Below are 14,203 nucleotides of genomic sequence, written 5' to 3' on the forward strand. Positions count from 1 at the left end.
ACCACTCTAAATGTTAGTCCCTTCCGTCAACTCGCTGGTCCTGAGTTCTACATTTTGCGATCATATGCGAGTGCTCTGCTTGCAACTCGTTCTGACAACATACAGTCAATACTCTAATCACGACAGCGACAGGAGGCAAGTGCTTGGCAGCATTCACTCCTCTTTATGTCCTGACTCACAAAAAAAAAGCATTATTCCTTGTTGCGACTCACGCAATTAGACACTTTATTCACACGGGGACACAAGTGTAGGATAGCATCTGTTCTTTTGTGTATTCTGAGACACGGATATGCTATTATTCGTTGCACACACCATCTTTCACAATAGAAGGCAAGTACGATACAGCTCTTCTTCCTTCTTGAGTTGTGTACTCACTCCTCTCTACAGGTCCTAGAATTTTGTTCCGGGAATTTTAGAACACTCTGTATACCTCTGATTTACTCTTCATAGCCTTCGTAAAAAAGTCAAGAATGATTAATAATGGTTCAAATGGCTCCGAGCACTATGGGACTTAACTACTGAGGTCATCAGTCCCCTAGAACTTAGAACTACTTAAACCGAACTAACCTAAGGACATCACACACATCCATGCCCGAGGCAGGATTCGAACCTGCGACCGTAGCGGTCACGCGGTTCCAAACTGACGCGCTTAGAACCGCACGGCCACACCGGCCGGCAAGAATGATTAATAATACTTATAATTTTAATTTACTTTAAAACTGAAAAATATATCCACAGTCAGCTAGGAAACAATTGCTTTGGTATTTTGAATGACCATGAAACGAAATTAAGTTTCCTTTCGGAAGCATTGTACTCAGAAATGCTCTCGGACTTCGTGACAAGAAATGACTGGAGGTTCTAACGGCTGTAATAAGTAAATGATAATTACGCATCCCAAAATGACCAATGAAATGATCCTGATCCAAACGAAAATCTTCCGTATTTAATTATTACACTTTTACTGCAGGTAGTTAATTCTTATTCTAATCGTCAATAAGAAGGTCTTTTCAATGACGTGGTCGTAATGCAAGAAATATTAGCATTTTTAATGAGTATTTGATCTACAGTCGAAAAAAAGACTCACACTAAATAACACAGCTTAGCGGAAATAGGCGTCGATCAAGCGACAGAGAAGAAGAGTCTTTTCTTGCATTGATGCGTCGTATGTATAATTAACTAATTAAGAACAATATCTTCGTTTTTGATAAATGTCCACAACGTTCACATATCGCCGATGAATTACGCATACTTAACGCTATCATTACTTAAATATTCATCTGGATAAAGGGGTAGATTTTTTAATATAGCTGTGACGTCACAACTGTTCGAATGCACATCTGTTGTTTAAAGTTGTTATTTCTTTAATTTCAGTCTACGGTCACAAAAAGTTATCAAACTATTCATAATGACCATCTTCGGATCTGATTAAAGCAAATGAAGCCTTGTATTATTATAATATGATTAACCCAAAGTGGCATCGCCAACAGATATAAACGAAATTACCTTAGTGTCGTGGTTCAGATATACTAGTATAGTGCAAACCTGTGCACAATGCTGGCAGAATCACTATATGAACAGCGCTTTTGTTCACAACAAACTAGGGTGCAGTTGCAAAGTGCAAAAAGGAAAATCTTTGTAAGCTCTTCGGCGATTCCAAGCTAATTTTTGTTTATACCTATTGACGCTGCAACTTTAGCTTTATCATATTATGATAATATAAAGTTTCACCTGTTTTAATCATATCTGAAAATGGTACTGCGGATCTAAATCAAAAGTATGACCTTAACTTTTTGTGATCATGGAATGGAATTGAAAAAAAAAAAACTGCCTTCCCAAAGTCTTTCAGATTGAGACTTCCTCTGCCCCTCTACCAGTTTGCTGAATAGTCCCTAAGTCTAAAATGGGCCAGAACTCGAACAACCCTCTGTACCTTTAGGGACTGAAAGTGAAATGAATTGTAGATATTGTCCGTTTACTTTCTTGGAGCTGATTCCAACAGAAGTCCATAGCTTCGGTAAGCAACTCTGTCTAAAGCAGGACCCATTCTAGATAAATAGGTTACGAGAACTGCGTTCTAAATCCACATGTCTACTCTCCAACTAGTGTGAAACGTGTGGTAGAGGGTACAACCATTTATTATGTCTTCTTCCCTTCGCACCATTCGATTCACATAAGGCAGGCCGGAAAAATGATTGCCTCTGTAGACAATGCAATTAGTCCACTCCTGTCTTAACAGTCCCTAGAAAGTACATAAAGCACCCTTTGAAATATGGTGAGGTTATTTCAGGTCGTGTTACTGAGACTCTGTAATGAAAGAAGAGGTAGAAATTGGAGCGTGCACCGGTACATTTAAAAAACAATGAGATATGGTTCTAGATACAGAACAGTCACAAAGATCCAAAGTTAAAACTTGATGTCAGAGGAAAAGGTAGCGCTACCGGCAGTCTTCGCTCCATAATTTTGGATCAAGCAGTTTAGTAGCATGAGGCTGCGTTCGCTTCACTGTCCCAACAACTGCGCATTCACATCTGGCCCCCAGTAACGTCACTCCAATAGTAAGTCAGACCACTACAATAAGAGTCACGCACTTTTATGGCAGTCAGTTAACTCCTGACGAAAAAAAAAATAATATCTTGGAAAGCTCGAGTTCTGTCTTACAGACGACGCATCTTGAACATCAAGAGATTTTTGTGAGTGGAAGTGTTGTCAGAAGCGCAGCAGTCACACCAGTCGCCATCTGTCGTATCAACTTGGGATTGACAGCGACATAGCTAATGGAATGCAGTCGAATTAAAACAGGTGATACCGCAGAATTACGTTAGCAGAAAGTAACAGCTCAGTCTTGCTATTTGGGCGGCAAAATAATATGGTAGCAGAAGTCGAACGATATAAATGCAGGCAGGCAACAGCAAGAAAAGTGTTTCTGAAAAAGAGAAAGTTGTTAACATTGAATATAAATTTAAATGTTAAGAAAGTCTCTTCCGAATGTGTTTGTATGAAGTGTGGCCTTCAACGAAAGTAAACCCTGTACGACAAAGAGAGCAGAGATGAAGAGAGTAGAGGCGTTTGAAACGTGGCGTTACAGAAGAATGCTGAGGATTAGGTCACTAGAGAGGATAATTAATGGAGAGTATTAAACTGATTTGGAGAGAAACAAAAATGGTCTAACGTAACTAAGAGGCACCAACTGATATGACGCATACCGAGCCACTAAGGAATAACCAATTTGGTAGTGGAGAGAAGTGCGAGGAGGCGGGGAGGGGGCTTAAATACTGTAGAGGGAAATCAAGGGTAGATTGAAGTAAGCAGTTTCAATTGGATTTAGGCCAAGTCAGTCTTCAGACAGGAAACCACAACACCACGACTGTGAAAAATGGCCTGCAGTAGCTTCTAGTGTCCAGCAACTAATAAATCGGTCAACCTCTAACGGCTCTGCCTTGTCATTTCAATCACTCCACCGCGTTTTCTGTTGTCTTGATCATTTATCAATAATTTTGACGTTTTCTTATATCTTATTACCATTTTTCTTCTGGCCTACCCTTTTCTATTTCAGATAATTGCTTAGTACTGTATTTTACTGAAACACTCTGTCTAAATAAGTGTTCAAAAGTTTCGTTTTCTCTTATTAAATTGTTGATACGAGGTGTCTTGCTAATTTTCGTCCAAACACTGTTACTGGACAGTCTTCCTGTTCAGCTGGTTCTGGTAAGCCTCCTCACTTCCAAAACTTTCTCTCATCAATAGTTTCATGTTTTCACACCCGTACAGGTTCACTCATTATATGAATGTGTTGACTTTTTTTCTTTTTCTATACTAAAACACCACTTCATTAATGGTTGTCTTCTTTACCGAAAATTGCTAATGCTAATGCAATTCTTTTTTCCGTTTTCCATGAAGTTGTACAACGAATAAATCTATGAGACATCTGAACTTAAACAGAGGTGCCTCAGTCATACACAAAAAATGGACACCATAACTCGCACAGGCGTTATGAGTAGTATTTCATCTAGCTATGGAATTAAACAAGAGGTCACAATAAGGTCCTCTTTAATACAAAAGTAATTGGACTTTGCTTTTGAGCAGAGAATAGGAAAAAAAGAGTAACTATTATGTTCACGAGGTTACAAATGAAGTATATGAATGTGCATCATAATACATTGGCAAAGGTGAATGGACTTGGAACGGAAGTAACGATAACGAGGGAAATTAACTCTGTCCACGTAAACCGCCAGTGATTGCTCAGTTAACTATAAGAATGACGGACCAAACCTGAGTGCATATTGAGTTGAACTTGGTAAGTGCGCAGATGAATTTAGGATACGAAGCCCTACCTTGAATCAGTGGACTTCGCGGACACCTCGACCTGTTGTTTGCTAATGCTGCACATATTTAACATAATTGGCACCGTCACAGGCAGAGAATGGTTGCGATGTTAGTTAAAAATCTGAGTGTGACAAAACGCTTCAGACCTGGAACGAAGTTTTCTCTCTCGGAACCTAAAAAGTAATAATCTCACTTCCCGCTCCTCGCTAGAACTTGTTTTCCCCTCGCTTTAGATTACCAAATGGCACGAAATATTGCGAGTGCCGACCAACTGGATCTCTCCTACTGAGCCAGCATCCTCCCTTCCATACACATTTCATTTATCAAGTACCGGTTGACTGCTGGAGCTGAGAAGCATCAAGAAAATTACTCCCACTCCTTGACCCCTTCCGTATCTCTGCCGGTGAGACTCCGAGTACATAGGCGCATATGATCCCCTTTGTCCCACTGCTTTTTTATTTTGGTAAACCAATCGCGTCTGCTCTTACAAAAATTTAAGCTTAATTAAACGCTTGAAGAAACATTGACATGAAAAGTGCGCTCCTCGAAACGTGGCCTGTAACCTCCTCCCTTAACAGGCCCTATGTTTTGGAAAGTATCACTTCGATTGCTTCTCTGTATTTGAAAACCAACGGAGTTTCGTCCCATGGTCTCCCGCTGTCCGCTACACCATGGCCCATAATAGTGGGTGCTGCCCAAAGCATTCCTGCCACAGGCCCTGGCATTCAGAGCTAACACATTTATGACGTGCTTGTCGTCATTCTTCTGCAGCCCTTCGTGCTCTCACAGCAAGATATCTCATTGCGACACATACACTACTGGCCATTAAAATTGCTGTACGAAAAAGAAATGCAGATGATAAACGGGTATTCATTGGACAAATATATTATACTAGAACTGACATGCGATTACATTTTCACGCAATTTACGTCCATAGATCCTGAGAAATCAGTACCCAGAACAACCACCTCTGGCCGTAATAACGGCCTTGATACGTCTCGGCATTGAGTCAAACAGAGTTTGGATGGCGTTTATAGGTACAGCTGCCCATGCAGCTTCAACACGGTACCACAGTTCATCAAGAGTAGTGACTGGCGTACTGTGACGAGCCACTTGCAAAACCACCATTGACCAGACGTTTTTAATTGGTGAGAGATCTGGAGAACGTGCTGGCCAGGGCAGCAGTCAAACATTTTCTGTATCGAGAGAGGCCCGTACAGGACCTACAACATGCGGTCGTGCATTTTCCTGCTGAAATGTAGGGTTTCGCAGGGATCGAATGAAGGGTAGAGCAACGGGTCGTAATTCATCTGAAATGTAACGTCCACTGTTCAAAGTGCCGTCAATGCGAACAAGGGGTGACCGAGACGTGTAACCAATGGCACCCCATGCCATAACGCCGGGTGATACGCCAGTATGGCGATGACAAAACAAGCTTCCAATGTGCGTTCACCGCGATGTCACCAAACCCGGATGCGACCATCATGATGCTGTAAACAGAACCCGGATTCATCATAAGAAATGACATTCCGTCATTCGTGCACCCAGGTTCGTCGTTGAGTACACCATCGCAGGCGCTCCTGTCTGTGACGCAGCATCAAGGGTAACCGCAGCCATGGTCTCCGAGCTGATAGCCCATGCTGCTGCAAACGTCATCGAACTGTTCGTGCAGATGGTTGTTGTCTTGCAAACGTCCCCATCTGTCGATTCAGGGATCGATACGTGGCTGCACGAGCCATTACAGCTATGCGGATAAGACGCCCGTCGTCTCGACTACTAGTGATACGAGGCCGTTGGGATCCAGCTCGGCTTTCCGTATTACCCTCCTGAACCCACCGATTCCATATTCTGCTAACAGTCATTGGATCTCGACCAACGCGAGCAGCAATCTCGGGATACGATAAATCGCAATCGCGATAGGCTGCAATCCGACCTTTATCAAAGTCGGAAACGTGATGGTAGGCATTTCTTCTCCTTACACGAGGCATCACAACAACGTTTCACCAGACAACGCCGGTCAACTGCTGTTTGTGTATGAGAAATCGGTTGGAAACTTTCCTCATGTCAGCACGTTGTGGGTGTCGCCACCGGCGCCAGCCTTGTGTAAATGCTCTGAAAAGCTAATCGTTTGCAGTTCACTGCATAGTCTTCCTGTCGGTTAAATTTCGCGTCTGTAGCATGTCATCTTCGTGGTGCAGAAATTTTAATGGCCAGTATTGTATTTCCCCACATCACAGAAAGTAATTAAATAAGAAGTATTAGTTATTTTGGCAATCACTGGTATTTGCTTTAATTATCTGCATACTCTCATGCACTACTGGGGATTAGTTTTAATTTAATCATCTTACTGTATTGAATGGTAATGAAGTACGGTAACGAGCGATCTTAATGGTCTCACTGTACTGAGTGGACTATTAATTAGTGTATGGAGTGAGTATGGGAGCAACCATTTCGTAACATAGCTAATCCAAGAGGTGTTCCATTGGGTTCAGATCGGGACTGTAGGCGGCCAGTCTATTTCAGGAGTGTTACTGTTCTCGAACAACAACATATGCAGCTTTGTGGCAGGGTAGTTGCATTGTAGTGCTGATACAATGATATCACTTAACGTCTTCTATGCTGTTCGCATTACAGAATGCTCTAAATTGTGCTCATATCCTTCGCCATTTAAAGTATTGTTAAGGACAGTAAGGGGCCCTGACCCTAACCCCGAAAAGCACCCTCAGACCGTAACCACACCTCCCCTGTACTTCAATGCTGGCACCACACATGACAGCAGGTAACCTTCTCCACATATTCGCCAAATCGAAATACTTCCATCTTACTGACACATGATATAGCGTCATTGATCACTCCAGATCACTACTTTGCTGCTTTGTTCTTTATACTTCCTCAAGCGTCGCTTAGCATTCAATACGGAAATGTGTGGTTTATGAGGAGCTGCTCGATCATTGTACCCAATTTTATTTTTAACTCCCTACGCACAGTCGTTGTGCATGGGCAGAGGGGCTAAAATGTCAAGTCCTTGATGAATGTGCTCAGGGTACCTCAGAAACACCCGACGACTAGTCGACGTTCAAGCCACTGAGGTCGCCTGAAAATGGTCCAAAATGTCCAAATGTGTGAGAAATCTTATGGGACTTAACTGCTAAGGTCATCAGTCCCTAAGCTTACACACTACTTAATCTAAATTATGCTAGGGACAAACACACACACACCTATGCCCGAGGGAGGACTCGAACCTCCCCGGGGACCAGCCGCACAGTCCATGAATGCACCGCCTTAGACCGCTCGGCCTGAAAATGTTTCAAACGGCTCTAAGCACTATAGGACTTAACACCTGAGGTCATCGTGCCCTAGACTTAGAACTACTTAAACCCAACGAAATCACCCACATCCATGCCCAAGGCAGGATTCGAACCTGCGACAGTAGCAGCAGCGCGGTTCTGGACTGAAGCGTCTAGAATCGCTCTGCCACAGCGGCCGGCTGAGGTCGCCTGACCAAACCATTCTGTCGTTGATGCCTCTCTACTGACAACACAATGCTCTCTACCCATTTTATACTGGTTCGCCCTTCATGACATGTAGTGGTCAATTCCGCATTACATAGAGGTGTCCGAATACTTATATAATCAAATAGTATACAAGATGAAGATCCTGTGACTGAAAAAATACACTGTGTCTGGCGACAGTTTGTGACAATAGGAAGCGGTAGGTTTTTCGTAGCAGCTGATGACAATGCAGTATGATTTAGTGTGGGGTACCAGCTGTTAAACATACTTTAATTTGTATTTCTTTCAGTTATTATGTCATGTCCGCCCCAGTAGCTGAGTGGTCAGCGTGACGGATTGCCGTCCTCTGGGCCCGGGTTCGATTCCCGGCTGGGTCGGAGATTTTCTCCGCTCAGGGACTGGGTGTTGTGTTGTGTTCATCATCATTTCATCCCCATCCGGCGTGCAGGTCGCCCAATGTGGCGCCGAATGTAATAAGACCTGCGATATGGCGGCCGGACCTGCCCCGCAAGGGGCCTCCCGGCCAATGACGCCAAACGCTCATTTCCATTTCCATTATGTCATGTTATGATTTTCTTCATAGCCGTGATCAGCTGCACAAGAAAACCTTTATTCGGTTCACTTTACCGGTTTCGATAGTTTAAGCTGTCATCTTCAAAAGTGGAGTAGCTTCAAATCATTGGTAAGCCAACGTTAAAATAAGAATCGGACGGTAGTATCCTTTGATACAGAATCAATATAACAGAGTGACATAGGTAAAAATTTATGATTTTTGCGATGAGTGGTACACATTTGTCAAATTTCACATCGTACATAATATGTGAGACAAAGTCAACCACCAAACCGATGTCCGATGTCTCAACACAACAACCCAAACTCCAATGAAAAACTAAAATTCTTTCTACTACAGCGGATACATCAATGAATTAATCCAGACGATGTGACAGTTTACGAAGCATCTTGTCGGTTTCGGTGACTTATCCCTCCAAAAGTGTACGGCAAGAATACAGTGACACCACATGCCCACCTGCTAAGCGCTTGATCAAGTGAAGTGCCGTAGGTGATTTCAAACATCAGCTCGTACGAAATTCATCGTGGGGCGCCCACGTCCGCCGGCAAGGCACACAGCAAGATTGGCCCGCTGCTGATCATATTTGTCCTGGCGAGGACCACAAGTCGCGCACACACGGCCGTGATACACAGCGGAGGTGTCCGGGCTCCGCAGTCGTCTGCGGCTGATCCCGGCCGGTACACAGCGTGGCTGGGCACAGCTGGGATTAGCCCTTCATCCGTCCCCACTGTTGACACGGAGCACCGCGTCCTCTGAGGCGCTCGCACTTACCACCCCATCCCGATTGGTCGCGTCTCCCTCGCACGCACGCCTTCTGTAGCAACAGGTTGTAGTGAAGGCCCACTACACACACATAAACAGGGCGCACTATACTAACAGAGAAATCTGACATGCGTGAAAGTACACCATATTCTTCCTCTTCAGTCCGAAGCCTCTCTGATGCAGCCCTCCAAGATATTATATCCCCTTCATCTCCTAACAACTATCGCAACCTACATCAATTTCAACCCGCTTACTGTATTCGCCTCTTGTACCTTGAAACGGTACAGTAGTTTCCGCTCTATAAGCAGCAGGTTTCGCTGCTCGCTCGCACCGGGAAATAGAAACAGAGGCGGCTCCGCAGCCAATTTTATTACACTACGCGGCCGGCCGCGGGTGCAACAGAACCCATGTGGACGGGTGGAAAGAAATGTGTAAGGCTTCATAATACGTATATATATGTGTCGTGTATTATGCATTTCTTGTACGTGAATTTGAATCTGCACATGAACTTTCCTAATCCTCCTAACACCTTTCCGTAAAGCGTGGCCAAATCTTTGTTGGGAAGAAGTTCTGTAGTATAGTAGTGCCAACCCTACTCCTGGCTAGGGGATCAGAGAGACAGCACAGGCAGGTAAAAGTCAAAGACTTTCCAGTGTCACAAGATTTGGGGTGGAGAGGTTGGTCACGGCCAAGTGGTTCGACCACCCCCTCCACTGGGGCCCAGGAAGACCTCCGGGTGCCCGCCATATTCTGGGAGTGTTACAGAAGACGGGTAAGTGAGCAGACGTGCCCTCAGTGCGTCTGTCTCAATGTTCACGCATGGAAGAGAGGCATTTGAATATTTGTACTAATTCTTTTATTTTCAGCTTCGGATTGCGTAAGGTAATGAATGTGCTCGATTAATTCCGGAAATTTGACCCCCTGTGTTAAAGTATCTGGTCCCCAGTTTGCCCGTTATGCTCCTCACGTAGTGAATGTCGTATGTAAAATATTGGGAGACTTAGGTGTTATACATTTGGCCAACGCAATTCCGCCTTACCCGTAGAAATATGCGTGCAGATTAGTATATAATATACCCGAGCTATAAGTTGTAAAATTGTAATATCTGTAAACTGAAACAATTGCTGCTATCGCTGTAAAGTGGAGTGATAATGTTTAAAATAAATAGGAAATCAACTGTCATCAATCTTTAACATACCTTAAAAATCACAAAGAAGTCAAGTTAAAGGAATTTATTTAAAATAAAAGCTATAGAATGCAGGGACCCACACATCAGCGTGTGAGCCCTCCAGCCCCTTGCCTAGTATCGTACAGAAAGGACACGCTCTCTAGGTAGCGCTCTCAAGCTCCTCTCCCCAGTTATCCGTTGCGCAATTTTGATTCAGGGCTTGACGACATCAACTTTCATCTGGCGTCCCTAGGCAAGGAGGTAGGACGGTAAACTTTCAACCTCTACATTGACATAAATATTCCGCAATTCACCTTATGAGGCGTGGCGGAGGGCACATTGTACCATAACGACTGCCTATGTGACTCCGTATGAGCCCTAATTTCTGGTATCTTATCTTCGTGGTCTTGTACAGAAACCAGATGGCAGATATAAGAGTCGAGGGGCATGAAAGGGAAGCAGTGGTTGGGAAGGGAGTGAGACAGGGTTGTAGCTATCCCCAATGTTATTCAATCTGTATATTGAGCAAGCAGTAAAGCAGTGGTTCCCAACAGGTGGTCCACGGACCCCCAGGGGTCCGCGACCTATGCCAGAGGGGTCCGCAAGATGCTATTAAAATAAAAAATATATTAAATATATTTCGTATGATAATAGATTTTTTGTTTTGGCCACTCAATATATTTTCAATAATGAATATGTCAATGTTTTTTCTAAATAGAAAACGTGTAAAAAGTCTCTTAATTTGACTTTTTTAGATACTTGATACAGTGATATGACACGGTACCAATCATGCTCGACGAGGGGGTCCTCGAGAAAACTTTGTTGGGAACCCCTGCAGTAAAGGAAAAGAGAGTAAAATTAGGAGTAGGTATTAGAATCCATGGAGAAGAAATAATAACTTTGAGGGTCGCCGATGACATTGTAATTCTGTCAGAGACAGCAAAGGACTTGGAAGAGCAGTTGAACGGAATTGACAGTGTCTTGAAAGGAGGGTATAAGATGAACATCAACACAATCAAAACGAGAATAATGGAATGTAATCGAATTAAGTCGGGTGATGCTGAGGGAATTAGATTAGGAAATGAGACACTTAAAGTAGTAAAAGAGTTTTGCTATTTTGCTATTTGGGGAGCAAAATAACTGATGATGGTCCAAGCAGAGAGGATATAAAATGTAGACTGACAATGGCAAGAAGAGCGTTCCTCAAGAAGAGAAATTTGTTAACATCGAGTATAGATTTAAGTTTCAGGATGTCGTTTCTGAAAGTATTTGTATGGAGTGTAGCCATATATGGAAGTGAAACGTAGACGATAAATAGTTTAGACAAGAAGAGAATAGAAACTTTCGAAATTTGGTGCTACAGAAGAATGCTGAAGATTAGATGGGTAGATCACATAACTAATGAGGAGGTATTGAATAGAATTGGGAGAAGAGTCGTTTTAGGCACAAGTAGACTAGAAGAAGGGATCGGTTGGTAGGGCATATTCTGAGGCATGAAGGGATCACCAATTTAGCACTGGAGGGCATCGTGGAGAGAGACCAAGAGATGAATACACTAAACAGATTCAGAAGGATGTAAGTTGCAGTAGGTACTGGGAGATGAAGAAGCTTGCACACGATAGAGTAGCATGGAGAGCTGCATCAAACCAGTCTGTGGACTGAAGACCACAACAACAACAACATCATCTTCGTGGTCCTTACGAGCAATGTATGTTGGAGGCAGTATAATAGTTCTGCAAACGGCATGAAAAACGGTTCTCTAAATCTTCTCGGTAGTGTTCCTCGGAAAGAATGTCGCCTTCCGTCCAGGGATTCCCATTTGAGTTCCCGAAGCATCTCCGTAACATTTGCACGATATTCGATCTTACCAGTAACAGACCTAGCAGTCCGCCTCTGAATTGCTTCGATGTCTTCCTATAATCCGACGTGGTAAGGATGCCAAACATTGGAGCAGTACTCAAGAATAGGTCGCACACTTTCCTAGACTTCTCCCAATAAACCAAAGTCGACCCTTCGCCTCCCCTACCACAGTCCTCACATGCTCATTCCATTTCATATCGCTTTGTAACGTTACGCTCAGTTACTTAAACGACGTGGCTCTGAAATGGCTCTGAACACTATGGGACTTAACATCGGAGGTCATCAGTACAGTAGAATTTATAACTACTTCATTCTAACTAACCTAAGGACATTACACACATCCATGCCCGAGGCAGGGTTGGAACCTGCGACCGTAGCGGTCACGCGATTCCAGATGGAAGCGCCTAGAACCGCTCTGCCACACCGGCCGGCCGACGTGGCTGTCATGCAGGACACTAATAATACTGTATTCGAATATTATGGGTTTGTTTTTCCTACTCATCTGCATTAACTTCCATTTCTTCTACGTTTAGAGCTAGCTACTATTCATCATACCAACAAGAAATATTGCCTAAGTCATCTTGTATCCTCCTACAGTCGCTCAAGTTAAAAAAAATTGGTTCAAATGGCTCCAACCACTAGGGGACTTAACATCTGAGGTCATCAGTCCCCTAGACTTAGAACTACTTAAACCTAACTAACCTAAGGACATCATACACATCCATGCCCGAGGCAGGATTCGAACGTGCGACCGTAGCAGCAGCGCAGTTCCGGAATGAAGTGCCTAGAACCGCTCGGCCACAGCGGCCGGCCACACTACTTCGATAACAAACAACCGCAGATTGCTGCCTACCCTGTCCGCCAAATCGTTTATGTGTATTTAGAATAATAGCGGTCCTGTCACACTTCCCTGGGGCACTCCTGACGATGCCCTTGTCTCTGATGAACGCTCGTCATCAAGGACACCATCCTGGGTTCTATAACTCAAAAATTGTTCGAGCCACTCACGTATCTGTGGACCTTTCCCGTACCCTGGTACCTTCTTTAACAGCCTGCAATGGGGCACCGTGTCAAACGCTTTCCGGAAATCTACAAATATGGAATCTGTCTGTTGCCCTTCGTTGTAGTTCAGAAAAGGGCAGATTCAGTCTCGCACGAGCGATGTTTCTAAACCATGCTGATTCGTGGACGTAAGATTCTTGATCTCAAGAACATTTATTGTACTCGAAATGAGAATGTGTTCAAAGGATTCTGCAGCAAACCGAAGTTAGGGAAATTGGTCTGTTATTCTGTGGGTTAGTTCTTTTTCCCTTCTTATCTACAGGAGTCACCTGCGCTCTTTTCCAATCGCTTCGGATTTTGTGCTGGTCGAGAGATTCACGATAAATGCAAGCTGGGAAAGGGGAAAATGTTGCAGAGTACTCTTTGAAAAACCGAATTGGCATTCTACCCGTACCTCGTTGTTTATTTGTTTACAACTCTTTCATTTGTTTCTTATGCCAGGGACATTTATTACAACGTCGTCCATATGGGAATCTCTTCGATGGCCAAATGACGGTACGTTTGTTACCCTCCAAACTTTTTACTCACAACACTTGCAGCTGAAACTAGACTAACGAGTCCTCGATGTCCCAAAAATATATCCAACCAACCTTTTAGTCGATTTATGCCACAAATTACTTTTCTCTCCAGTTCTGTTCAGTAGTTTCTCATTCGTTACACGATCTACATATCTGATCTGCGGCATTCTTTTGTAACACTACCAAGCTTCTTTTCTTGTCTTGTCTGAATTACTTATTTTCCAAGTTTCGCTTCCATACAAAGGCAACACTTCAGAAAATACAACATTTAAAATTGTCCTTTATCGAACACCTCTTGTTCATAAAAGTTTTCTTGCTGAGCCAGTGTGCATTTTATATCACTCGGCCGTCATCAATTATTTTGATGCCCAGATTTCTACTTTTATGTTACTTTTATTTATATTCATCCCATAATCTTGTTCCAAGA

This window comes from Schistocerca americana, chromosome 6, assembly GCF_021461395.2.
Source record: "Schistocerca americana isolate TAMUIC-IGC-003095 chromosome 6, iqSchAmer2.1, whole genome shotgun sequence".
In the NCBI taxonomy this organism is placed as follows: domain Eukaryota; kingdom Metazoa; phylum Arthropoda; class Insecta; order Orthoptera; family Acrididae; genus Schistocerca; species Schistocerca americana.